Genomic DNA, 26,974 nt, shown 5'->3' on the forward strand with positions numbered 1-26,974 from the left:
TTATTGATATTCATGTCAACACCGTAGTGTTGACTACTGGGCTGGTGATACCCTCGGAGACGAAACGTCCACGAACAGTGGCATCGACCCAAATAAAGTCGGATTTAAGATATGATATTGTGAACTTCAGATTATCAGACATAATTATGTAGAAACTGACGTCTACTTGACAGGACAACCCTGTATATATGATATGATTTACCAATGTCAATTTAAATGTTTTTATGTAAGAATTAGTGCATCTGGCCACATTTAAAAATGGTTTGTTTCCTAGTTAGCGACCATACCCGTGACTTTTGGAAGTAAGCAAGCTGGAAAGATAGACATCTTTAAGACCAAGAAATAAAGGAAGAACAAGGTAACTATTGATGTGACTAGAATCAAAATGTAATCTTCATTTGTTTTTTTATCGATTTTGATTCGGTTGAGAGGTCTTTGTTCAATATCATTTGTAGTATACATTAGCATTTAATTTGTCATGAAAAAAAAGACTAGTGTATTCTTGATGACACTACAACAGCATTACCATAACTTAAAAATAGGGAATTATAATTCAAAATATTGTGTTCAAATGAAGACAAGTGCCCATTTAAAAAATGCAAAGATCTTAATTGTCCAGAGTATTAAAAAGTGTCCAAACCATATTCTAAGCTCTAAATTTTTCAGAGTCGAAACAAGTGTTCAAGTCAAATGCCGGGATGAAAATTGTCAAGTTTCTAGCCAAGTGCCCATACCAAATACCTCTTAATTGCGCAGTCTGAACAAGTGTTCATACAAAATACAGAGGTCTAAATTATCCAGACAAGTGTTCTCGCCAAATGCAATGCATTAACTTACTCAGAGTTCAAACAAATGTACAAACAATATGTCAAGCTGTCCATAGTCTAGACAAGTGTCCAAACCAAATGCAAAATTATTCATTCCATAGTCTAGATAAATGTCCAAACCAAATGCATAACTGTTCAGGGTCTAGACAAGTGTCCAAACCAAATGCTAAACTGTCCATAGACTATATGTGTTTCCAAACCATATGCAAAACTGTTCAGAGTCTAGACAAGTGTTTATTTCTTTTGCTAAGCAATAACTAATGAGCTTACAATTGACTATTATTGTTATGCAGATGACCCTAAAGGGCAACAAAAAGACGGAGATGTGGTAAAATTGACAATGAGAAAAGTACCCAACAGAGACCAAATGACATGGATATAAGCAACTAAAGGTTAACTTTAACAATAGGCAAAACCCATCCCGTATAGTTCGACATCAAAGGAATATGTGAAAGAATTCAAACTAGGAAAAACCAACCCTATGTATGACAAAACAAGCACCAAGTAAGTACACATAATTTAGGAGAGTCATATACAGAATTCAGCGAGAGGTTAGGTATTTTTATGGGCGCTTAACCCCTCCCTATGGCCTGGGACAGTGTTGCACAGCTTTCACAAGAAACCAATTGTACAAATGAGTTGGAAATGGCTTGAATTATTACACTGACATGAAACACTGCAAAACCCTATTATAATTTTATGACATAAGACTCTAAGTAACGCTATGCACGTACTAAATGACTAAAAGCTTATTTAAAGCAAATTACACGTATTATATAAAGCATTTGATCCCAGATATAAGAACAAATTCAGTACATATCCAACGGATTTATTTTATAAAGACGCCACAAACAGTCTGATGACAGAACGACCTTATGCAACGCCAACATATAAGTACATATTACCGAAAGGATGTAAGATAGTAAGTTATTACAATAAATCGGAAATTAAAAAGAAAAAGAATTCTTTACTCAACTCTTTGAACCAATTTCGATCAGATTGATTCGTAAGGTTTTGTTTCAGAAATCAATATTACAAATTAGCTGTTGTCTTTGATTAGGGTATTTCAAATGTGGTTCTCGAGAGTAGTCAACTCAAGAGTTAGAATTTCGGTACTGTCATGCTTCATACCAAATATGTCTAACAATATTGGTATATGAATTTAGAAACGAAGGTCAAGTTATACCTCGTATGGAATGGGGTTATATTTTCCGGACCTTTTATTGTCATATATTCCCCCCCAACTGTTTCGAGGAGGGTCTGTGACGGCTCTTATTCATCCATCGATTTTACAGATTTTAAGATTTGAGCGTCCCTCAAGTGTTGTTTCCAAAATATATCTTTGTATGTAAACTTTACTACTACGAGTGTCTTGTAAACGAATGAGGAATAAATGAGCATTCAGGTACTCCCACATAGAAACGCATATTATTTGACATGGCTTCAATGGATATTACATTGAATAACAAATCGGAGGACTAAACTTGTTTGTAATAAATACACCGGCTTCACAAAAAGCCTTACAAAACAACGGTACATTGCTGGCTCATCTGCGTGTTCGACTAAAGATTTGTCCATTAGATTGACAAAAACTTTGTCTGCAGGGAAAGATTGTTTTCATAAATACTGTGAAACTGTTTACTCGATTTGTTGTATTAACCATATGTAAATTAAAAAAAAATTCTTAAAGAACCTCTTTATAATCTTTAATCTCGATCTTTTTGTGAAATTAGTTCTATCAAAACTTTTTCAACTCTGTATACCACCATTCCCCATGTGAAATTGAAAACTCGTCATAAAGAAATATTACACAATTCTTTACAAAATAAGAATGATAGTATACACTTTAAATTTATTACTTTGGGATACTATATGGCAAATTTTGTTAATAGCGAACAAAAAGGTAAAACATGCTGCACAGAGGAACAAGTAATCAGTATGCTATAGTTTCTTATCAGATTTACACATAATACAGAAATACATCGACTCACCTATGGACATACGGCACAAAGTACCGATCTATGAGTACACCCCGTTACTAAAAGCTATTTTAAAGCCAAATACAACTAATAAATAAATAATGTTCTCACAGTACCAAAATCAGTACATAACCAATGGTTTTAGGTTAGAGACGCCATAGACAATAAGAAAAATGCGACCTTGTGTAATGCAAACACATAAGTACATAGTATACACAGGATGTAAAGTATTTCAATAAATAGGAAATTAGAAAAAAAATTAATACCTATTATTCCAAGATCTTGCTGACATTATACCCTTTTTGTTTCAACCAATCTTAAATAGTCATATGAAGTGGGAATTAAGATATAATATTGTGAACTTTAAATAATCAGACAGAATTAGATAGAAACTGATGTCTACTTGACCAGACAACCCTGTTTATATCATATTATTTAACAATACCAATTTGAATGTTTTAATGTGAGAATGAGTGCATCGAAACTGGTTTGTTTCCTTCTTGGCGACAATACCCGTGACTTTAGGAAGGCAGAAAGGTGGAAAGATAAACATCTTTAGGACCAGAAAATAAAGAAAGAGGAAGGAAAAAATCGATATGACTAGAATCAAAATGTAATCTTCAAATTGTTTTCAAAATTTCGATTTGGGTGAACGGTATTTGGTTTAATATAATTAGTAGTATACATAAGCATTTAATTTGTATAAGATAAAAAAAAAAGACAAGTGTATTAGTGACACTACAACAAACATTACCATTTACTTAACAAGAGGGAATTTTATTTAATATATTGTCTTCAAATAAAGACAAGTGCCCATTTACAAAAATGCAGATCTAAATTGTCCAGAGTTTTAACAAGTGTCCAAACCATATTCTTAGGTCTAAATTTTTCAGAGCCTAATTAAATTGAGAATGGAAATGGGTGAATGTTTTCAAGTCCAATGCCGAGATGAAAAGTGCCCATACCAAATGCCATCTCTTAATTACACAGAGTCTGAAAAAGTGTTCATACAAAAAGCCAAGCTCTAAATTATCTAGCAAAATCTATGCATTAGCTTGTCTAGAGTCTAGAAAAAATTCCTAAACCATATGGCAAGTTGTCCACAGTCTTAGACAAGTGTCCAAACCAAACGCACAACTGCTCATAGTCTAGATAAGTGTACAAACCGCGATTTTCAGTATGTTTTGGGCGCTTTACACCTCCTTATGGCATGGAACAGTGTTACACATCATTCAAAGGAACCAATTGTAAAAATCAGTTGGAAATGGCTTGAATTATTTGACTGACATGAAACACTGAAAGCCTCTATATAATTTCATGACATATGACATTAAGTAACGCTATTAAAGTACTTAGTGACTAAAAGCTTATTTAAAGCCATTTACACGTATTATATAAAGCATGTCCTCCAAGATATTAGTACACCATCAGTACATATGGACCATATTTAATTTAAAAACGCCATAAACAGTCGGGTGAAAGAACGACATTGTTCAACGTCAACATACAAGTACATATTATCGAAAGGATGTAAGATAATAAGTTATAACAATAAATAGGAAATTAGAAAGAAAAAAAATTCTTAACCACACTTTTTGAACCCATTACCGTCAGATTGATTCGAACGTTTCGGCTGTTGCCTGCTTTTTGTCGGGTTGTTTTCTCTTTAACATATTCAACATTTCCATTCTCAATTTAGTTTCAGAAATCAATAAAACAAATTAGTATTGCCTTTAGTTAGGGTATTACAGATCTGGTCATCAAGTGTCGTCTGCTCAGTAGTTAGAATTTCGGTACTGGCATGATTTATAACAAATCTTTCTAATATTGTTAGTGTATGTAAGGAATATAAGCCAATAACAGTCCATTTTGTAAAATATGGGACAGGTCTGAGGCCGCAGGCCAAAGACCTATTCAATATTTTACAGACTGAACTGTTAGAGGCTTATATCGTACTTCAAATATTGTTTAACACGTCGAAAAAAGTATAACAAAATAAAAAGCCAGCAAAGATTTATTTTCATCAAGTATGAAAATTGTTTTGTGAATAAACTTTCTTTACATTAAAATAGATACATGTTGGCCCCTCTAAACAGTAGGTCAACTTAAAAAATAGACAAATAGAAAGTACAGCTGAAGGTTAACAACATGTATTGTTACATGAAAAATCATTTCGTGCGCAAGGACCACTCATATGTTCCGCTCATAGTTTACGTGAAAACCTTTACATGCGTTTTGTGTTTCAAAACAAATAAAGTGATGAAAGTATATTCTTAATGCAAAAACGAAGAAAGAGATTTCGTTATACATTATTTCAGTGTTAATTACAGAGAGGATAAAGTCAAAGCAGCTAATAATGGCAAGTTTTATATATATCATATTTCAAAATGTAGTCCTCTCCTATTAGTTTCTTGTTTCTTCTCAGGTTTTAATTTTTACTAGATGAATGAAAAAAGAAAATAGCATATGAAGACAAATTCTTGTTGAATCATACTGAGTGTACCGCAGTCGATTTTATTTCAAATACATAATAAATATGAAAAAATGAAGAGATTACAACATGCAATACGTTATATTCTTTTGTTGGAATTTTCAAAAGACTGTTATTGTTTACCCAAACGGTACCACCTGCATACCTCCCTCCTTTTCTGTTTTGTTTTTCTTTCTTCAAAGTCGTGTCGCTCTTTTTACGTTTATTTGTGCATTGAGTCGCTTGTGTTTTTTAAATGTTACCGAAACGTAATTTTTTCTCGATTTTCTTTTGAAGATATTTTTTTTATATATAAAACGATTACTGCGAACAAAGTGCAAATCGGACACACAATTGGTTTGTTTAACAGATAACATGCGGTGATGTCTTCCTTTTATTCTGCTTCCCATATTCATCGTCGTTTGTAAGCGAAGTGTTGCATTATATTCATATTTAAGCAATAATATCAGACTTAAAAAAACAACAACTTGTAAAACAACGCCAAAACCAGAAAATTATAAAATACTATTATATACCTAGTTAATGAAGGAAGTTCTAGATTCGCACTTTGTACACGGGATAAGGTTTAGGTTGTTCATGGCCTTTGTATTGCGGCATGATATATCAAATTTAAGAAACATTACTTTTTTGCTTTTTTCATTTTAATTGTAGTTGAAAAGAGTTGGAAATGATGTTCTGAAGAATTAGAGCAACACCAGAGGTCAATTTTGATAAACTAAAGACGGACGAGAATAAATCTTTTGAAAAAAAGAAATTCATAAAAGCCACAAAAACAAGACTTACAACGAGCATAATCAACTTATTGAATTATTGCTAAAAGACACAACCCGAAAAACATGAGAAAATGGCTGTAATATAAGTATTGCTAGTGTTAAAAATCAATTTAAAAATGAATATTTTCCTCAAGAAACCGTTTTGATGAGTGACAACATTATTGTACTTGGAAGGTGACTTTAATAAAATGGTGTTTTTTTCAATTGTCATTTGATCTTTAGTTGTATTTTTGTGTACATGATGAAAACAATTGGAGAAATTAATAGATTTTTTTTTTATTTCAGCGATTGAACTATCATTTACATGTAAGAAGCAGTTTAGCTGTCCCATATTTTTAAGATAGAGGAGGGCTATTCTTAAAAATATTGGACAGCTAAAGGTAACATAATGGTTTCTTACAGGTAAATGATAGTCCAATTACTGAAATAAAGAACGGGAACGAAGGTTTAGACATCTTCAGCCAAAGTATACCTCGTATGGAAATGGGGTAAATATTTTTGGGTCTTTTTGGTTATATATTTGTTTTCATTCATCCTTCGATATAACAGGGATTTCAAATTTGAGCGTTCCTGAAGTGTTGCTGATATAATGTCCCTTTTCACCTTAACCAGTGTCATGCTAACAGAGTCAACAAAGTATAAATTGAGGCTTACTTAAAATGACAACTCTTTTTACATTATGTAAATTACCAACAACAGTTCATAGGTTTTAATTTAAAAACATGACACATCTGGCCACAATTAAAAATAGTTTGTTTCCCTATAACGACATTGCCATGACTTTGAAATGTACGAAGGTGGAATGAACAAAATATTTAGGACCAATAATTTAAGAATGTAGTCTATTATATTGGTACAATTCGGTTCTGGTGAGGGGGTTTGGTTCCTTAGAATTTGTAATATACATTTATTTAATTTGTATTAAGAGTGAAAAAGACTAGTGTAATCAATGACACTTCAACATATATTACTTTTCACAAAAATAGAGCTTATAGATAATGCATATTTTATAAGGTTTAACTTGTCGTATAACACATCGAGGGGTGTGAGGTTTGTTCAAATGAAAGACTGACCGTAGGTATTGTTTGTTTGAGATGACCACTTATGTCAAATTCGAGGTATAAGTTTAAAAATGAGACAGAGGAAGCTGTTGTCGCTGTTTGTTTGATTTTAAGTTCTTGAAGATAGTGGAACCCAATAAAAAAGTTTTTGCTTTTTTTATTGAAAGAACATCATCAATATCAATGGGAATTTAAATTACCTAGTTTCCTTGATGTTCTTGTTTTTGACCAGGTTTAAAGGAACTATGACTCATATGAAAATAAGAAGAGGTCTGCAAGAAGTGGTACACATTTCGTTCCCATAGGAATGCCGATAATTTATATATACAGATCACTTGTTCATCTGTGTAGCATGTTTTTACTCCTTTATTCGCTATTTACAAAATAAGCCTTATGGTATCCGAAAGTAATAAATTTATAGCGTATGCTACAATTTCAAATTTTCTAGTCAAGTTCCTGATTATAGATAACTTCTCAAACCAAATGCAAAACTGTCCATTGTCTAGACAAGTGTCCAAACCAAATGCAAAACTGTCCATAGTCTAGTCAAGTGTCAAAACCAAATGCAAAACTGTCCATAGTCTAGTCCCAAACATATGAAAAACTATCCATAGTGTAAAGAAGTGTCCAAACCGAATGCAGAACTGTCTATAGTCTAGGCAAGTGTCCATCCCATATGCTATGCTCTAAATGCTTATAATTGTCTACCATTGTTATGCAAATAACCCTAAATGGTGAGACAAAGAAGAAGATTTGGTATAATTGCCCATGAGAAAACTATCCAACAGAGACAAACGGACGTGGATGTAAGCAACTATAGGTCGCCTTCAACTATGAGCAAAACCCATCCCGTATAGTTTGACATTAAAGCAATATGTAAAAGAATTGAAACGAGAAAAAGATCACGTGATTTATGACAAAATAATTAATACACATCATTTAGGAGAGTCATATACAAAATAAGGCGCAGGGTTAAATATGTTTGTTTGCTCTTAACCCATCCCTCTGACCTGGGACAGTGTTGCACAACAATCACAAGGAACCAATTGTAAATTGTAAAAATGAGTTTGAAATGGACTGAATTATAAGATTTACACAAAACACTGAAAACCCCATCTAATTTTATGACATAAGACACTAAGTACATGTAACACTTTAACAATACTAAGTGACTAAAAGCTTATTAAAAGCCAATTACACGTATTATATTGAGCGTGCCCTCCCAGATATAAGTACCAAATGAGTACATATCCAACGGATTTATTTCGAAGAAGCCATAAACAGTCTGATGAAAGAACGACCTTATGCAACGCCAACATATAAGTACATAGTATCGAAAGGATGTAAGATAATAAGTTAACACAATAAAGAGGAAATTAGAAAAAAAGAATTTTTAACTGAACTCTTTGAACCAGTTTTCATCAGATTGATTCATAAGGTTTTCTTTCAGAAATCAATATTACAAATTAGTAACTGTCTTTATTTAGGGTATTGTACATCCAGTCCTCGAGGGTTCTCAGTTCAGTAGTCAGATCATGTTATATGATGTTACATCCGATCACAATTACAAATAGTTTGTTTCCTTCTAACGACATATCCGTGAATTTGAAATGTAGGAAGGTGGCATGTTACACTTATTTAGGACCCAAAATTAAAAATATAGTCCTTTTTTTCATATACATCTCGGTCAGTTTTGATAAAATTCCTAACAATTTGTAGTATACATGATAATTTAATTCGTATTACTTCTTGTGTATACTCAATGATACCTTAATAAACATTACCATAATAAAAAACCCTGGTAATTTTAGTTTAAATTGTTCTTTCCCTAATATATACAAATGTCCATACCAAAATAAAAAGCTCTAAATAGTCTAGAATTTTGACAAATGTCGAAACCATATTCGAGGTTCAAAATTGTTCACATTCTAGACAAGTGTCCATACCGAATGCCAAGCTTTCAGTCATCTTTCCAATTTCGTACTTCATTTGATATTTTTGTATTTTGTTATTATAGTGTCTTTCACGAGTTATTTATAGATGAAACGCAAGCTCAAGTACCAAGCTCTCAAATGTCCAAACCAGATGCAAATACCTACATTGACAAGTCGAAACAAATTGTATCTTTTAAAACTTTGCTCTAAATTGTCAAGTCTAGACAGCTTTAAATTCCAACTGCGATTCTATAAATAGTCCAGTCCAGACAAGTTCAAGTATTGAAACCAAATACCCAGCTTTAAATTATCCAGTCTAGATCAGTACTAGTATTTAATTCAAATATCTAGCTTTATAAGAGGGACGAAAGATACCAAAGGGACAGTCAAACTCATAAATCTAAAACAAACCGACAACGCCATGGCTAAAAATGAAAAAGGCAAACAAACAACAGCACACACGACACAACATAGAAAACTAAAGAATAAACAACACGAACCCCACCAAAAAACTAGGGGTGATCTAAGGTGCTCCGGGTGGGTAAGCAGATCCTGCTCCACATGCGACACCCATCGTGTTGCTTATGTGATAACAAATCCGGTAAATAGTCTAATTCGGTAGGTCACATTCATGAAAGGGAAGGGGATTGTAGTTATGACGTAAGGAACATATACGATATCATTTGTGAAACGGTTATTCCATAACGGTCAACCAACTCGTGATGGCGTCCGTAAAATTTACGAAGGGTTGATTTCAACTTCACCATTTGGAACTCTTGGTTTAATAGCTTCCTTGTGAGCAGCAACCCTCTATCAAGAAAATCATGATAGGAAATGCAAGCATGGGAATATCGTATCAATTGGGAGATATATACCCCGTATGCAGGTGCTGCTGGAATGTTGCTACTTAGAAATGGAAAGTTCACAATTGGAAAGCTGAAATCATCTCTTTTGTCGTAAAGTTTTGTTTTCAACCGACCCTCATTGTCAATTTCTAGATGTAAGTCAAAATATGAGGCCGACTTATTTGTATCTGTAGTATCCATTATCTCTAGCTCGATTGGATAGATGCGTTCCACATAGTCACCAAATTTTGAATTATTTAGTGAAAGAACATCATCTATATAGCAAAAAGTAAAGTTAAAGGATATTGCTAACTTCTTATCTTTCTTCCTAAAAAGTTCCTGCATTTAAATTACACTGTCTAGACCAGTACTTATATCTAATCCAAATACAAAGCATTAAATTATCCAGTCTGGACCAGTACTAGCAGAGAACATTGTGCAATTCTAGTAAAGTAGATAGTAACAGGAAGGAATTTAATCTAGAATTTTTCATTACCTAGGCCGAGTTTTCATCTTGCAAATACAGTTTCAAAAAATAAATGACATTGTTTGCTGTTATCTTCCAATTGTGACCAATCTGAAATGATGTATTTTTCTTAAACTATAAAATAAAGCATTGTTTTGAGAAAAAATCCCTTCTGTTACCAACTCTGTCCTGTTACCGTTGTCCTGTTACTCAAGATTCTTTCATGTTTCCGACATATCTGACTATATTTTAGTATATTTCTAAACTTTTCGTATTGCAAATGCTAAAATCAATAATTGGCATTTGATAAGATATTGCAGGATATACTAGTAAACCACAAATAGTGTCTTAAACTTATTCCTTATTCCCATTAGAAACATTTTAAAATTGATTTACTTTGATAACAGGAAAGAACTGGATTTTTTTGTAACATTTTTAAAATTGCCATTGTTTCCACATTAAACAATTGTTTGAATTACAGACAACAGTTCATAGATCCTCCGATTTGTGCTATTAAAATACCGGGTTTAAAAACATTAATTTTGTTTTATTCTTATTGCCAAAAATTAGACTCTTTCAGATATTGTCTCATGTCCATAACAAATATCAAGCTCAACATCACCAGGAGTCAGGACAAGTGTCTAAAACAAATGCCCAGCTCATATAGAGTTTAGATTAACGTCCAAGTCATATGACAACCTCTAACTTGTTAAGTCTAGACAAGTGTCCAAATTATATAGCAAGCTGTGTTTATACAAATGTACAACTCATATTTCCAGCTAAACAAAGCCTAGACAAGTCCAAACATAATTTAAAGCTGTCCATAGCCTTGTCAAGTATTCATACCAACTACCAAGTCGTCCAACGCATAAACAAAATTTCTGCTGTTTTCTGCTCTTTGGTCGGATTGTTGTCTTTTTGGCATATTCCCCATTTCCACTCTCAATTTTATACCAAATGCGAAGTTGTCCACAAAAAGTTGCCTGTGAAATGTTCTGAGAAACATTTAGGTACTAGTAAAGATTATTGCATTATTAAATTATCACAACTAATATGTAAATCATGTTATATATATGCTTTCTAACAATATGTTTTGACCAATTGTTTAAGAAAAGATAATGACTTGGATAAGGTGCAAATTAGATTTGGAAAAAAAGTTTGGATGGAGTAAACGCGTCTTGGTGTAATGAAGTGAGGTACAGATGATATTCATCTCATTTAACATTGAAGCACAGATTCCAGGTGACCACACAGACTTATTGTATGTTCAAGTATAAAACTTGAAATTTCGAGAATTACCATCGAACCTGATAATTTTGTTGATTCACAAACTAGAAAATTAACCCATTTCAGAAACAGAAATTTATAATACTAGATATTTCTCTTATATTGATTGCAATACTAGTTTCATTATTGCATGCACTGTCAGAATATTATATTGTAATTCTATATCAGAAAGTGCAAGACATCCATTAACTCATTCAAATAGAAATCAATCAACTTTGATCTATTGTCAAGATATTCATTACAGTTCTTTGAATTCCTTAACATAAAAATATTCAATAGAAGCATTTACATTCATTTGAAAATTAACATAAGTGTACAGTTGTGTTTATAGTTTATTAAGTAGTCAATTTCAAGATGTTTTACGAATTTCAAAAAGTGAAATAAAGCGACAATCCATACACATATTACGTTTGGTCTATTAACACAAATTATTAAGGTGTGGAAAACATATTGAACCAAAAGTGTGAAATGCGAATATGACAATCCTAATCCAGTTAGACAACTGAAAATAAGGATAATCTTAAATAAAGAAAGCAAGGAGCTTTAGTTTCAGTACACACTATATCCGAGTTTGTCAAATACAAACAATTCATTCCTTCAAAAATGTGTTTAAATCATAGAGCATACCATTAATAAACCATAAACCATCAAATTTCAACATAATAGTTATCAAATGTACTAGGAATATAATTTAGTACGCCAGACGCGCGTTTCGTCTACATAAAACTCATCAGTGACGCTCATATCAAAATATCATTAAGCCAAACGAGTACAGCGTTGAAGAGCATGTAGGATCCAAAAGTCCAAAACCGTATAAGCTAATCTATGCCTGGGATAAGAAAATCCTTATTTTTTCGAAAAATTCAAAGTTTTATTACAGGAAATTTATAATAATGACAAAATTATTGATATTCATGTCAACACCGAAGTGTTGACTACTGGGGTGTTTATACCCTCGGGGACGAAACATTCACAAGCAGTGGCATCAACCCAGTGGTGTAAATAGTTATCAAAGGTACCACAATTATAATGTCGTCTACATAAGACTCATCAGTGACGTTCATAGCAAAATATTTATAAAGCCAAACAAGTACAACGTTGAAGAGAATTGATAATCCAAAGTTCCCAAAAATTGTGCCAAATACGTCTAAGGTAATCTATGCCTGGGATGAAATCGTTTCTTTTATCAAAATATAGCTATTTTATTAATTAAATACATACAACGATTACAGTTTCTTAATAACATCTGCAGAAAGCAAGAAAATACAATGTAAGGAAAAAAATAAAACAAATCTGTACATTTGAAAAATGTATAATCCATTGTGTAATTTTACTGACAGCATAACACGACTAACACACGATTTATTAATCTTAGATAACCAATAATAAAATTTTTAACAAATGATTCTTTTAAAGCAGACTGAAGATATAAGACACATGAGTTTCTATCATTTTTTTTCAGGTGTGTAAAAGAAAAATTCATGTAAGTCTCTACCGTTTCGGCTATTTATTTAGGCCTGTTTGATAGTTATACTGCTATTTTGAGCCTCTAAATCTTATGGTATCTAGAGTTTCTCATGGAGGTTATTTTCGAAGAAAAAAAACCAATACTGTGCAAATCATATTCAATAAAATAGAATACAAAAATCATACTAAACTCGGTCAAAGGGTATCTACACGTCTCAATTTTCAAAATCGCTTATCTAAAAATACGACCATCGTTAATACTTTTAACAATAAAAATCGTGGTTACCCTTCTATCGATAAGTGTCATGCCAAAACATGACTTACATGTCCCCGGCTTTCCACCAACAATACGGTAAAGTCCACATTTAATGGTCGCACATTTTGTTAAAAATTTGAAAGTGATATAACTTGAAAAACAAACAGTCTTATTTATTTACTCACATGAAACAAACCGGGATGCGATATTCAGTACGTAGGTGAAACTGGACGGTATTTATCTAAACGCACTCAAGAACATCTTTATCGTTTTAAAAGACCCAATATATTCAAAAGTATCATTTACCAACACATTAAGAAGCACAATAATCCTATTAAATATTTAGCAGTTCGTAAATAAGCAGCCTGGTGAATCTCATTCAAAGTTTGTACGATCACGGAAAATAATTGAATTAAATTGGATAAAAAAATTAGAGACAGTCTACCCTCTCGGTCTTAATATTATGGGAATTGGCAATATATCAAGAACCGATTCTGTTAACATTTTGGATATTGTTTCTAAAACTGTTCGAAAAAACCGTTCTCATGGTCGTAGAAAAAATCGCAATCAAAGAAAATTTCGGACCAATCATACCAATATTTCGGACCTAATTTCTATTCAAAAAAAAAAAACCAACAGCATACATTATCTGTTAACAAAGCTCTGTTCATTACCGATTAATAAGTTAAATAAAATTTTAGAGGATTGCAACACAATTTCATATAGCAGTCCTAAGTATGAAATCGTTCAAATTATAATGGCATATTGTTATTCTAAACTGTTTCCTAAAATTGATCGTCCTGAAGATCATAGAAAAACATTTGACTAAAATAAAGCATGTCAATAAAGGTTTCGATTTTGTTAATATTGCTGTTATTTTTAACGACCATTCTGTTTTAAAGAACAAATTCCTGGATATTTTGATAATACCGAGCTCCCTCTTAATTGTTATATTTACAAGAAATCTACCCGGAAATTTGTGTTTAATTATAGCCAATTGTGTAAAGATGTTAATATCAGTGAAAATGCACCTACTTCATGTAATTGCAGTAATTTCGAATACATTTATGGACCCATTTCCCATGTTATAACAGGAGATCTTAACATCGTTCAAGACCGAGAGTTGAAATCATTCCTCAGTAAAGGACCTAAATATCGTCCCCCGTCAATTATTAATTGGAATGAGTGTCGTGATATCATCCACGACTTACTCCGTACTTACTGTTTGAAATTTATAAAACGGGAAAAAGCTGACAAAAAATCTTTGGACTCTTTTTTTAATTCAGTAATGAACATAGTTGATATACGTATTCAACATGTCAAAGAACATTTTACTCTTAACAATAACCACAATAAACCTATTTCTGGTATCAAACATAGATTAAAAGAACTAGCCAAGGAATTTGTTTTTGTCCCGGCCGATGAAGCTGCTAATAATATTATTATTGTTTGACGTAAATTTTACATTGAGGTTCTACAAAAAGAAATCACCTATTCACCAACATTCCAACTGACTCCATTTTCAGAAAACGACATCTGTAACAAACATAAACTTTTAGCTACCGCTTTACAAGCAGAACCAAAAACAATGAAAGTCCCAACTATGTATTGGTTTCCGAAACTACACAAAACACCTTACAAATATAGATTTATTTCGTCTTCAAGCCATTGTTTCACTACTAAATTATCTATTTTTCTTACCAGTACACTTGGTACAATAAAAAAACCTGATAATAAATTGTTCAAACAAGGCCTTCGAAAATAGTGGAATTTATTACTTTTGGAGTGTCAAAAACTCGTTGGAAGTACTTGATAAATTGCATGCTTATAATGGTGATTTTGAATCTGTTCAAAGTTTGGATTTTTCTACCCTATATACCACATTGTCTCACATTCTCATTAAGAAAAAATTCACACACCTAATTAAATGGGCATTTAAAAAGTCAGAATGTGAATATATATGTTCAAACTCTTTTAGGATATTTTTTAGTAGCAATAAACAAAAAAACTATGTCAATTGGACATGCTTTGATACTATATCTGCCCTTGAATTTTTACTAGATAATTTGTTCGCTTTGGAGATTCCGTATCGACAGGTTATTGGAATTCCAAAGGGGACTAACTGTGCACCACGTATTGCGGACCTGTTTTTGTATTGCTATGAGTGACAATTTATGACAAAAATCAGCAAGGACCCATCGAAACAACATCTGATACACAAATTTAATAATACTTTTAGATATTTGGATGATATTTTGGCTCTCAATAATGACGACTTCAGTATGTATACTAAAGAAATTTACAATGTTGAACTTACTCTAAATAAAGCTAATACTAACAATGACCACTGCCCTTTCCTCGATCTTGATATATATATATCATTAACGGAAAGATTAATACTAAAATTTATGATAAAAGAGATGATGCCTCATTTCCTATCGTTAATTATTCATTTTTAGATGGTCACGTTCCCTTGTCACCATCTTACGGTGTTTATATATCTCAACTTGTACGATTCGCTCGTGTATGTAACAATGTTTTCGATTTTAACGAGATAAATTTATGCATTACTGAAAAATTATTACACCAGGGTTTTCGATATCACAAACTAGTGAAAAAATTTACTAAATTTTATCATCGGTATAAGGACATCATTCGTAAATATAGCTCAACATGCAGACTTCTTATACGTTCAGGTATTTCACATCCAATATTTTATGGAAATATTCTTTATCAAGCACAAAAATGTCAGTATTCACCTCAGAAGCTAACAAAACTTTTAAATAGACTTATTAAGAAGGGATATAGTTACTATACTGTTGTCAGGTCATTAAAGATTGCATATTTTGACGTTAATATTTATTCACTCTTTGCATCGGAACTAAACACATTTATTATTAAAAAAACAGTTGTTGGCATGACACGGGTTATGTTCTTCTCATATATGTTATGATGGTATGATACTAAAACCCCTCACGGGGAGGATTGTGCCTGATATTCATATGATGAAGACATAATTTTTCACTCAGTTGAATTAAAGTCCGGAGCTGGCATGTCAGTTAACTGCTAGTAGTCTGATGTTATTAATGTATTATTGTCATTTTGTTTATTTTCTTTGGTTACATCAGACTCGGACTTCTCTTGAACTGAATTTTAATGTGCGTATTGTTATGCGTTTACTTTTCTGCATTGGCTAGAGGTATAGGGGGAGGGTTGAGATCTTAAAACATGTTTAACCCCGCCGCTTTTTTGCGCCTGTCCCAAGTCAGGAGCCTCTGGCCTTTTTTAGTCTTGTATTATTTTAACTTTTAGTTTTTTGTGTACAATTTGTTTAGTATGGTGTTCATTATCACTGAACTAGTATATATTTGTTTAGGGGCCAGCTGAATTTCTCATTGCATTGAAGACCTGTTAGTAACCTTCTGCTGTTGTACGCTCTATGGTCGGGTTGTTGTCTCTTTGGCACATTCCCCATTTCCATTCTCAATTTTATTATTACTGGTTTGATATTGTGTCTTGATTTCCAATCTTTATAACAGTAAAATTCAACTATTTTCAGACAATGTTAGTTGTTATGCTTAAGCTTCTTTTATTGTATTCCCCTTATGATTTAAGTGTATTTTTATTTCTAAATTTCTGGTTATTCCACATGTTTCTTTTGCAGAACTGAGTAATAGTTATTGACTAAGCTTTCATCTAACTACAATATGGATTTGATATGAAACTTTACTCATTATAGCCCAATAGCAAAGTAAACAAATTATAATACTAATTTTTGTTAATATTATATCAGGAACAAAGCCTGCAGACTCGACTATAATGTAGTGCCATGTGTACTTTAATGTGATCATAAACATAAAAAAATGATCCAAATATCGACAAAAGTAGTAAACAATCCAACAGTCAGTATATAAAATCCGAAAAAGTAAACTGCTTAATTGTCAATATAATAACCCAACAATAGTTTCACAATAAAACGAATGAAATAAGTTAAGCTAAACTAAAGGAATAGGTTCGATAAGGTTGTAAAATGACCCTCTTTTTAGGATTAGGATTTATTGACCAATATCACGATGAATCATAGCTAAAACAAAATTACAGAAACTGTTTAAAAAAATGCTTTATAACAGACATACACATCCGTTTCCAGCTTTAACAATGAGTATGAATAATTAAATATTGTTCTACAATGCTGTTATGTGTACTCACACAACATACGAAACTTAAAAGAGAGCCTGCACAATAATATGTACAACCACCCTTTGATTTACTTGACTCGAAGTGTATATGCCCTCGACAAAGTGTTAATTAACAGTTTTCACCGTTATGTGTACTGGATAAGTTGATCATATACTGCCATTTGTTTAAGACTTTCCGTTTTGAATTTTTCTCTGAGTTCAGTGATTTGTGATTTTACTTTTGCACGGTTTTGATCATAATGTTAATCAAACATTTGATTCGAGCGTCACTGATGATTCTTTTGTAGACAAAACGCGCAACTGTCATACAAGTGAGAGGGTTAGCTAGCTATAAAACCAAGTTCAAACTACTATTTTCTACTTAGTAAATGCCTATACCAATTCAGTAATAAGACAGTTGTTTGATGTGTTTGAGCTTTTGCTTTTGCCATTTGCTTAGAGACTTTCCGTTTTGAATTTTCCTCGAAGTGCAGTACTTTTGTGATTTTCTATTCTGACACACGTCGTATTTAATATAGTCACATTTAATATGTTTGAACGTCAGAACTGTGTAAGCCGATAACTCTAAAATAGTAATGAGGAATTATTAAATTACATTACACTACTTTAGACTGCATTACCCTTTGAACGTGTTTTCCCTGTTGTTTTGCTTTACTCAATGATTATATGTTCTTCATCTTGTTATTAATGACTTTACTTTTTTTCACATGAAGGTAGCATGACAGTTTCTGACAAATTTGAAAGTTGAGCAAATAAGTTGACTTTTAATTAAATGCCATTTCTACTATACATCAAAGACTGCAGATTCGCAAATTAAATTTGACATGTTAATTAAAATCATTCCTGTGTTTATGTGTTTATAGAAAACAATCTTATTTTGTTAACCGATTTTATAGAGTTATATTTATGGAATTAAGTTAGAGTTAATAACCTATTAAGATGATTTGTTTGTAAAAATAATATTATAGCATAAAAATAATTGATCACGAGAAACAACTATCATTCAATCCACCAGTTTCAATCCACCATTTTCTACATTAAGAAATGCCTATACCAAGTCAGGAATATGACAATTGTTGTCCATTCGTTTGATGTGTTTTGTCGTTTAAATTTGCCAGGTGATTAAGGACTTTTCGATTGAATTTTCCTCGGAGTTCAGTATTTTTGTGATTTTACTTTTCAACAACTCCGTACACAAGTACAAAGGAAGAAAGTACAGCAAACCTCGCTATAAACTGTTGGTGAATTCATAGTTGAAATAGAATGTGAGTCTATGGGTAAATGTCCCATAAAGTGTTGTCTGAATGATGAAGTGTGTCGTGTGATATTCAATTTTATTCTTTTAAGTTATTCAACTAAGTTGTATAATAATCAGTTGTAGAGATAATACAACATGGTTTACATTACGATTACTTATTGCAGCTGTATTAATTAATATAGAAATTGTCGGAACCCTAGGATCAATTTGCCCAGACAATACCAGAGAGTTATCGATACCATATCCAAGTAGGTGTTTGGAATTGACTTTAAACCTTATTCCCTTTAAATGTATCCTGAAGAATCTTTCAAATCGGCATCTGGACACTTCTTTCCGTCCTCTATCAACTGTTGTGTCTAATGTAACCTGTAAAATTTTAAAAAGATTAATGAACATATTTGGTGTACTCTAACATATAGCGATATGGTAATAAATACTGACTAATCTAAATTCATGTTAATAGCATCAAGTCGTTAATTACAAAACATTGATGGTACTGTTGGAACATTGTATAATGAATTAGAATTAAATGAAGTCAAGTCTGTAATAAATAATGCTAGAGTTTCAACAATTTTCTTTTTTGTCGTGAAGGTTTTTTTTAGCGAACCTCCTAGTCAATGTGGGAATGTGGACACGAAGTATTTTATTTGAAATACCTTCTCCAACAATATTCAAACCTATATATTAATATTTGACTACAAAGAGCATACACAAACAATATCAAAATTAATCTAACTTTTTTTTATAATTTAAAAAATAGATAGGTCCCTTAAAACAATAATTAGTTAATTGACAGAATATTGCTTATATAGCAAAGTAAGAAATTAAAGGATTGGACTCCCATATTTGATTTTGAATAAAACCTATTGGTAGCAAGAGTTCGCTTCAAGGAAATAAAAGTAGGATAGAAGAATAGTTAGGTACCAATATAAAAAGTATATGTTTCTGAAAATTATGTCCAATCAGTCAAATTGATATGTTTTCAAAGTATGTTATCGAATAGCATCGACTTTGAGATATTCGATGTTAGAGTGAGAAATATATGTAAAACGGTAAAGAATGGAACTTTACGATCCATCATACAAATACAAATGAAGTGAATGGCTAGTTGCGTTCAAAACAAAAACGTCAATATAGTCAAGCCAATTTATGAGTATAATATTTATTTCCGTGTTTGTTGTCCATAAAACCGATAGTTTCCTTTGATAACTTAATGAATATCCAGAAAATAATGAGGAAAATATTTGACCATAAAATATTTCTCGGAAATGAGTTATACTGCAAAATTATCGGTAATTGATCAGTTATACCAATGACGTATGTCCAGAATTAAACTCATACAAATATTTTCTATCTAGAAATAAAATAAGAATTTCCAAAATGCTGAAGAGTTAACAAGAAGCTTAATTCAGAGGAAGAAATACCTGGTACCACAAATACAGATTCTGAACAATCTTCTATCATATTACAAAATAACTTCACCACAAACTTAGGTACTCGTTACAACTTTTTTTAAGCTGTTTGTATTAAATATTCCCTTCTAGCTCGCTCTTTATTTTAAAAATTGAATGAAGGTGACACACTACAATTCAAAATCCATATATATTTAACAAATTCTTACAAATTCCACAGCCCTTTATTACTTTACAACGCATTCAACATCATGAAAACTGTGTATATCATTAATTATGTACTAACTCTCTTCGTGAAAATTTGCAGCAAATGTTAAATCGTTTGACGTGACACATGATGTTGTGGGAGTCCTTCATACTATTTAGTACATCATTTCATGTATAGGCAAATTTGACTTGAAAGAAGTGTCATGATATATTTCTTATTCAGAAAAAGTTTTAGTTTAGTCAAAGAAACACAAAAAAAGACTACTGTGTGGCAAATACAGCTAGCGACGTTCAATGTTCAACAGTTTTTTTCCAAACAATCTGTGTTTCACTATGTCAAATGATACATGTTAACTGAAATGACGAGTGGTTTCATTTGCTGACTGTATGATCTTTTTTTATTGAATTCTCTTTAACTCATACAAAATCTAAGTAAGCTATTTATTCGTGAATTACGTTCTTCTAAAAAGTTCACCATGATCAATATCTACCATTTGTTTAGTTGAAAGCAATATTTAGTACTTTCTACTGACTGTCCAAGCAGAACGAATTAATCATTGGATAAATTTAATGAAGGTAGTGAGTAGTCAGACATACCACTGTATATAATTCTGATGTTACCACCATTCGTCCAATTATGGAATTCAGTAATTGTTAAATTAAAACTGATTTCTACAGCAGAGAAAATGGTTGATCCTAATTGTTTCCACGGTATCGTTTCTCATTTAGCTGTCGTTTTTCATTCAGGTAAACAAAGTCTGCCAATTCTTTTGCAAACCAGCTATTTTTTTACAGACTTCTAATTCCATTATACATGTCTCTGTTCTCAACAAAATACATAACTTAACAAAAGGCAGATAGATATATGTTTTTGAGAAGCAGATCGTCAATCAATGCAAGCAAATTCCATTTGTACAAAATGTATAAACTTCTAAGCAAACTGATGAAAACCAAATTATATAAGAAGTTATCAAAAGATGAACAACCGGGATCAGCAGATCAAATCAAGAAGTACGATTTGACATGTACTTAGTACGATTACAACCGATGTATTTTTTTAAAATTTATACAAACTAAACGTTTTATTTTTGACCAATAAGCCCTGAAATAAAAACTGTTGTCTCACAATTTCCACCTATTGTTGAGTTATTTACTTCAAAATACGATTATATCATCGTTTAAAAAGTCCGTTTAACGGATAATACTTTATCAAAATTGCAATTTAATAGCCACATGTACGATTTGTAATTTGTTAACGTGTTCTAAAATACGACATGATGTCAGAAGCGTAAATAAAAAGAGAAAAATGCTGAAGTCAAGATTCAAGGATTCTAATGAAAAAATGACCCTACCTATTTTTCAAAAAGTTTTGATCAATTTACAGGGAAAAAGATAACTTCTATTTTGTGTTAGACTGACACACATTAAATGAACAGTTCAATAATTAATCTTTATACTATTGCAATGATTTGATATAGACCGGAAAAATCGGTCATGATTGAAGACTTAATCGTGAACGGCATAGCCATTCAACAATACAAATTAACCAAAATAGACGTCATTGTAAACCAAAGTTATTAACATTACAGAAAAGATAAGTCACATGTCTTAAATCCGTCATAATGATATACATCTTCATATTAACATCTTCTGACATGTCATAGTGCTGGGGAAAAGTGACATTCCAAGTTCAAAGGTTAAAGTTTTGGAATTATTTGATCGATTTAACGACACATTTTACGTATCGTCTGGATTTCAGCAACAATTACATAAGTGTTACGGATACAAGTTCACGTCTAGTCTCGACCTATAGGTATAAATGGCAATATCAGTATTGTCAGAACCAAGCAGATGTCAATCAGACTTTCAGACATCGTCTTTCACTGAATTTCTTATTAATCACCATAGGATTGGTGTCCTATCTTTCCATTAGTAGAGTGCACTAGTGGTTTTGAAGCCTGCACTATTAGAAGAAAACACATATTATCTCGAATGTCACTTTAACTTAAAGGTAGGTTTATAGACAATCACCAGAAAACTGCTACTTTGCAATCCATTAGAACTTGCTGAGATGGACTAATTCAGTGTGTAAACAAAACCTCAATAAACAAAGATATGTTCACTTCATTGAAGCATCAAATTTTGTGCTGGTATTATCTTCATCCACGTTAAAACAATGGATTAAGCAATGAATAATAATAAGTGATATATAACTCGGTCGATTTTATTATTTCTATGGTTGGCGATTATTGTACATTTTTTGTAACAAAAAAGTAATCCAGAAATATACGTCTTTATTAATGTATCTAACGTATGAGCTTATAGTGCATCCAGTGACTATCATGAAAATTCCCTCAAATATAAAGAACAAGTGTTTAAAAAACTGGCTGAAGAATATACAAAAACCAAAATCGATAAATAATCGTGGAAACTTTAAATATATGTTATTTTTACACACGTATGGAAGTAAATACATAATTTAAAATGTTTTGAAGGGAACATCTACAATCATATTTCTTTAGATGTAAAGATATCGTTTTCATTTTATTGTTTTGGAAAGCTACCTCTTTATTCCTTGTAGAAAGAGCAATTGTTCTCATTACTGAAACCATATGAAGTGTCTTTCAAATCATGTCAGTATAATATAAAATACTATGAAAATAAAAATAATTGTTTACCTTAATTTTGTGTGTCTGAAGAGCTTTTCAGAATTAACACCTTCAGCAACACTCGGAGTCAAATATTGACATTATCATTTGAATAATTTACGAGCTTTAAATTAGTGACCAAAAGGGAGCCAAACATAGTTACATTCATCTAAGGTCAACTTCGGAATATGACTGTGGTATTCATTCATGTAATGTATTTCAGCTTTTAATTTTGCCATTTGATTAGGAACTCTCCGTTTTGAATTTTCTTCTAAGTTCAGTATTTTTGTGTTTTTACTTTTCGCTTTAGTTTTGTAATAATGTTTGAAATTGTCAACGGGGAATTTCAAGAAGGTGTGTTTACTATCATGTCATTAACAAATCAGCGACTACTAAGTTTTTTACACCATCGACCCAATTATAGTTAATGTCTGTACCAAGTCAGGAATAAGACAGTTTTTATCAATTCTTTTGATGTGTTTGAGCTTTTGATTTTGCTATTTGATTAAGGACTTTCCGTTTTGAATTTTTCTCGGATTCAGTATTTTTTGTGATTTTACTTTTTAATGAATAACTTCAATGGTCCATCATCGGGTATGCTAAAATCCAAGTATTTGAAAGCCAAGGATACATAAGGCATAAACATACGGAAGCGTATTAGCGCCACACATTTTTTTTTATTTTTCTTCCTATGTTTGCGTTAAACGCAAACCTTTGCGTTATAACGCAAACATTTGTTTTATCTTATTTCTTATTTAAGATTCAAAGGAAACAGTAGTTATTAATGGAGGAGGCTGGATATAATAAAATTTATCACCTTTGTAGTAATTGCAAAGTAAACTGCTTGAATAATTAGATCATGTCAATGACTAATAATGAGCAGAATAATATAAGAAGATGTGGTATGAGTGCCAATAAGAAAACTCTCCATCTAAGTCACTATTCGTAAAAGTAAACCATCATAGGCCGAATTACGGTCTTCAACACGGAGCATTGACTCACACTAAACAACAAACTATAAAGGTCTCCAAAAACGATATCCAAGTTACTACTAGTATATATATTACAAAGAAAATTGAGTAAAATGAGGTTATACCTAAGAAAAAATCAACCCTGCTAATATAGCTATAACCGAATATAAATATACTTCCAAAGTAAGCTCTCGTTTGAGAACTGTGTAAAGTAGGTTACATTCAAACAAGCTACCCTTTGGCAATAAATGTATCGAATGAAGATATTTTATTAATAAAATTATGTTTTCTCTATTCAAATTGCTACCCAAGCATCTTAAAAATACTTCATTATATTGAAATGAAAATTCAATGACTTTCTATCAAAGAATCTTGATCATATTCTGAGATTTAAAAAAAATGTTTCCTTATTAATAATTAATTTTAAAGCAGAAAGATCATTTTGTCTATTTGACTTGGAGGTTTCACAATTGTATGACATTATTTTTGATCTTTCAATTTTAATATGACTATATACTATATCTGTTTTCTTGTTAAATTATATACTTTTCTGATGCACAAATCAGTCTTAATTTATGTATAATTGCACTTCAATTATTCCATTATTCCTATGCATATTTATTATAATGATTTGGCCTTGTATGTATGTTTCTTTTTTTTATCTACTAGTAAATCACATCCGAAATGAATGACAGACGGACATATATACAAAACTTAATGAATAATTGAAATAAAGATGTTTGCGAAGAAAAATAATAAAAAAAAATGTGTGGCGCTAATACGCTTCCGTATAAACACATAAATGGCTAAATATTTATTACCATTACTGGAGCCCAAACATAGTTGCATGTAGAAATACTGGTCTATATTGTTACAGTTAGTACATAACTTTTGTTCCATTCTGTAGTTGACTGAAGTCACTGAAGTTGTCTAATTTCGAAAGAAGACCATCATCATGTTATACGTTAAATGATCAAGATAAAACCATAGTCCAGTAAATATTCACGAAAAACAATCCATTAAGGGAATAAGGTGTGATATTTCATTTAAAAGAAAAGTGCTGGTTGACTCCATTATAAACTAACATGCTGAAGTGATCAATGCAATGCTATTAACATAAATCTAACTGAGTTTAATGTCCGGTTTGCCTAAAAGTGTGCCATACATAGCTTCCGAAAGTCAACAATTTATAACTTTCCGAGAACATCGACATTAAAAAACTCTACAAGGTAATGTTTACAGATGTAATGTTTTTGTGATTCTTCCATGTAAACAGTAATCAAGATCAATCTTTGGAATAAATTCATGTCCTAAAACTAGAATTAAATTACAATTAGTTTGATTGTTAAACATGTTATGTCAAATTTTAAATTTTTAAAATATTTAACAACGATTTGATTTCTTAGTTGTTTTTCTTCGGTTTAAAGTTATTCACTAAGATTGTTTGTCGATGTACCTGATCACATACAAATTTGAGTACAAGCAATTCTTTCCGTATTTGTCTTCAAAATTAATTTACGATTTTGAAATATCGGTTAACTTCTATTGCCTCTTTTTGACACATATCAGATGTGATGACTCGTTTTTGCTCGATAAATAAATACTTTTGCTTACTTCTTTACAGTCAATGTTTCAATGCAAAATCGTTTCCATTATGCATTATATCTTTGTTTTTGGTTTGGGCATATAGAATAAAAGATATAAAAGTAACTTAAAAGACAGTCATAAGTTCCATGGTTTGTGTTGCTTAGTCTTTATGTGTTTTCTATGTTGTGTCTTCTGTACTATTGTTTGTCTGTTGGTCTGCTTTTTTTAGTCATGGCGTTGTCAGTTTATTTTCAATCTATGAGTTTGACTGTCCGTCTCGTATCTTTCGTCCCTTTCTTTTTCAATAGAACAAAAAGTGGCTAGAAGCAAATCAACGACAGGACAAACAACCGTTTACAAAAACTATACAGACAAAACTGAACAACACGAATCCAACCAAAAGCAGGATGATCTTAGGTGCACTGAAAAGATAAGCAGATTCTGCCCCACTAGGATAACCGAAATATATGGGATGGCAAATAAATATTTGTCGATTTGTAAAGTGCCCTTCGGTAATGTTATAATGAATAAAAAAGAGCGAAATAGTGACAGACACAAATTTTCAACAAAGGTCAATCATTTAATTATGGTACTTGTAAAATGTTCAAAGGAATTGCTTCATCTTAACCTTTGGGACAACTTTGTCCATTAGTATGTGTAATCAACAACCATCAATCATAGACATTTTGATAGTAAATGTACGCTCTACAATATTGTATCAACACGGAAATATACTCCATATGCAGGCAATATTGTGGACATATGTGGAATATTGTTTTATAAAAATAAAGACAGATAATTCACAATGGAAAATTTGAAAGCATCTGTTTTGTCATAAAGTTTAGTTCTTAACAAAACCTTATTTTCAATTTGAAGATGTTAGTTAAGATATGAAGCAGACTTAACTGTGTCGTTATTTTTCGTTTTTGGAAGTTTGAAATGTATAAGTACCGAAACACGCGAAGACCAAAAAAGGAGCTTGAATAATACATCGAGTCACCTTAGATCAGCTCTGTAAATACAAATATAAAAAAGAAGATGTGGTATGATTGCCAATGAGACAACTGTCCACAACAGACCAAAATGACACAGACATAAACAACTATAGGTCACCGTACGGCATTCAACAATGAGCAAAGCCCATACCACATAGACATATATATAGGACCCCAATATGACAACGTAAAACAATTCAAACGAGAAAACTAACGGCATTATTTATAGAAAAAAAATGAACGACAAACAAATATGTAACACATAAAAAAACGACAACCACTGAATTACATGCTCCTAACTTGGGACAGGC

This window comes from Mytilus galloprovincialis, chromosome 1 (genome assembly GCF_965363235.1).
Source record: "Mytilus galloprovincialis chromosome 1, xbMytGall1.hap1.1, whole genome shotgun sequence".
Taxonomy (NCBI): Eukaryota; Metazoa; Mollusca; class Bivalvia; order Mytilida; family Mytilidae; genus Mytilus; species Mytilus galloprovincialis.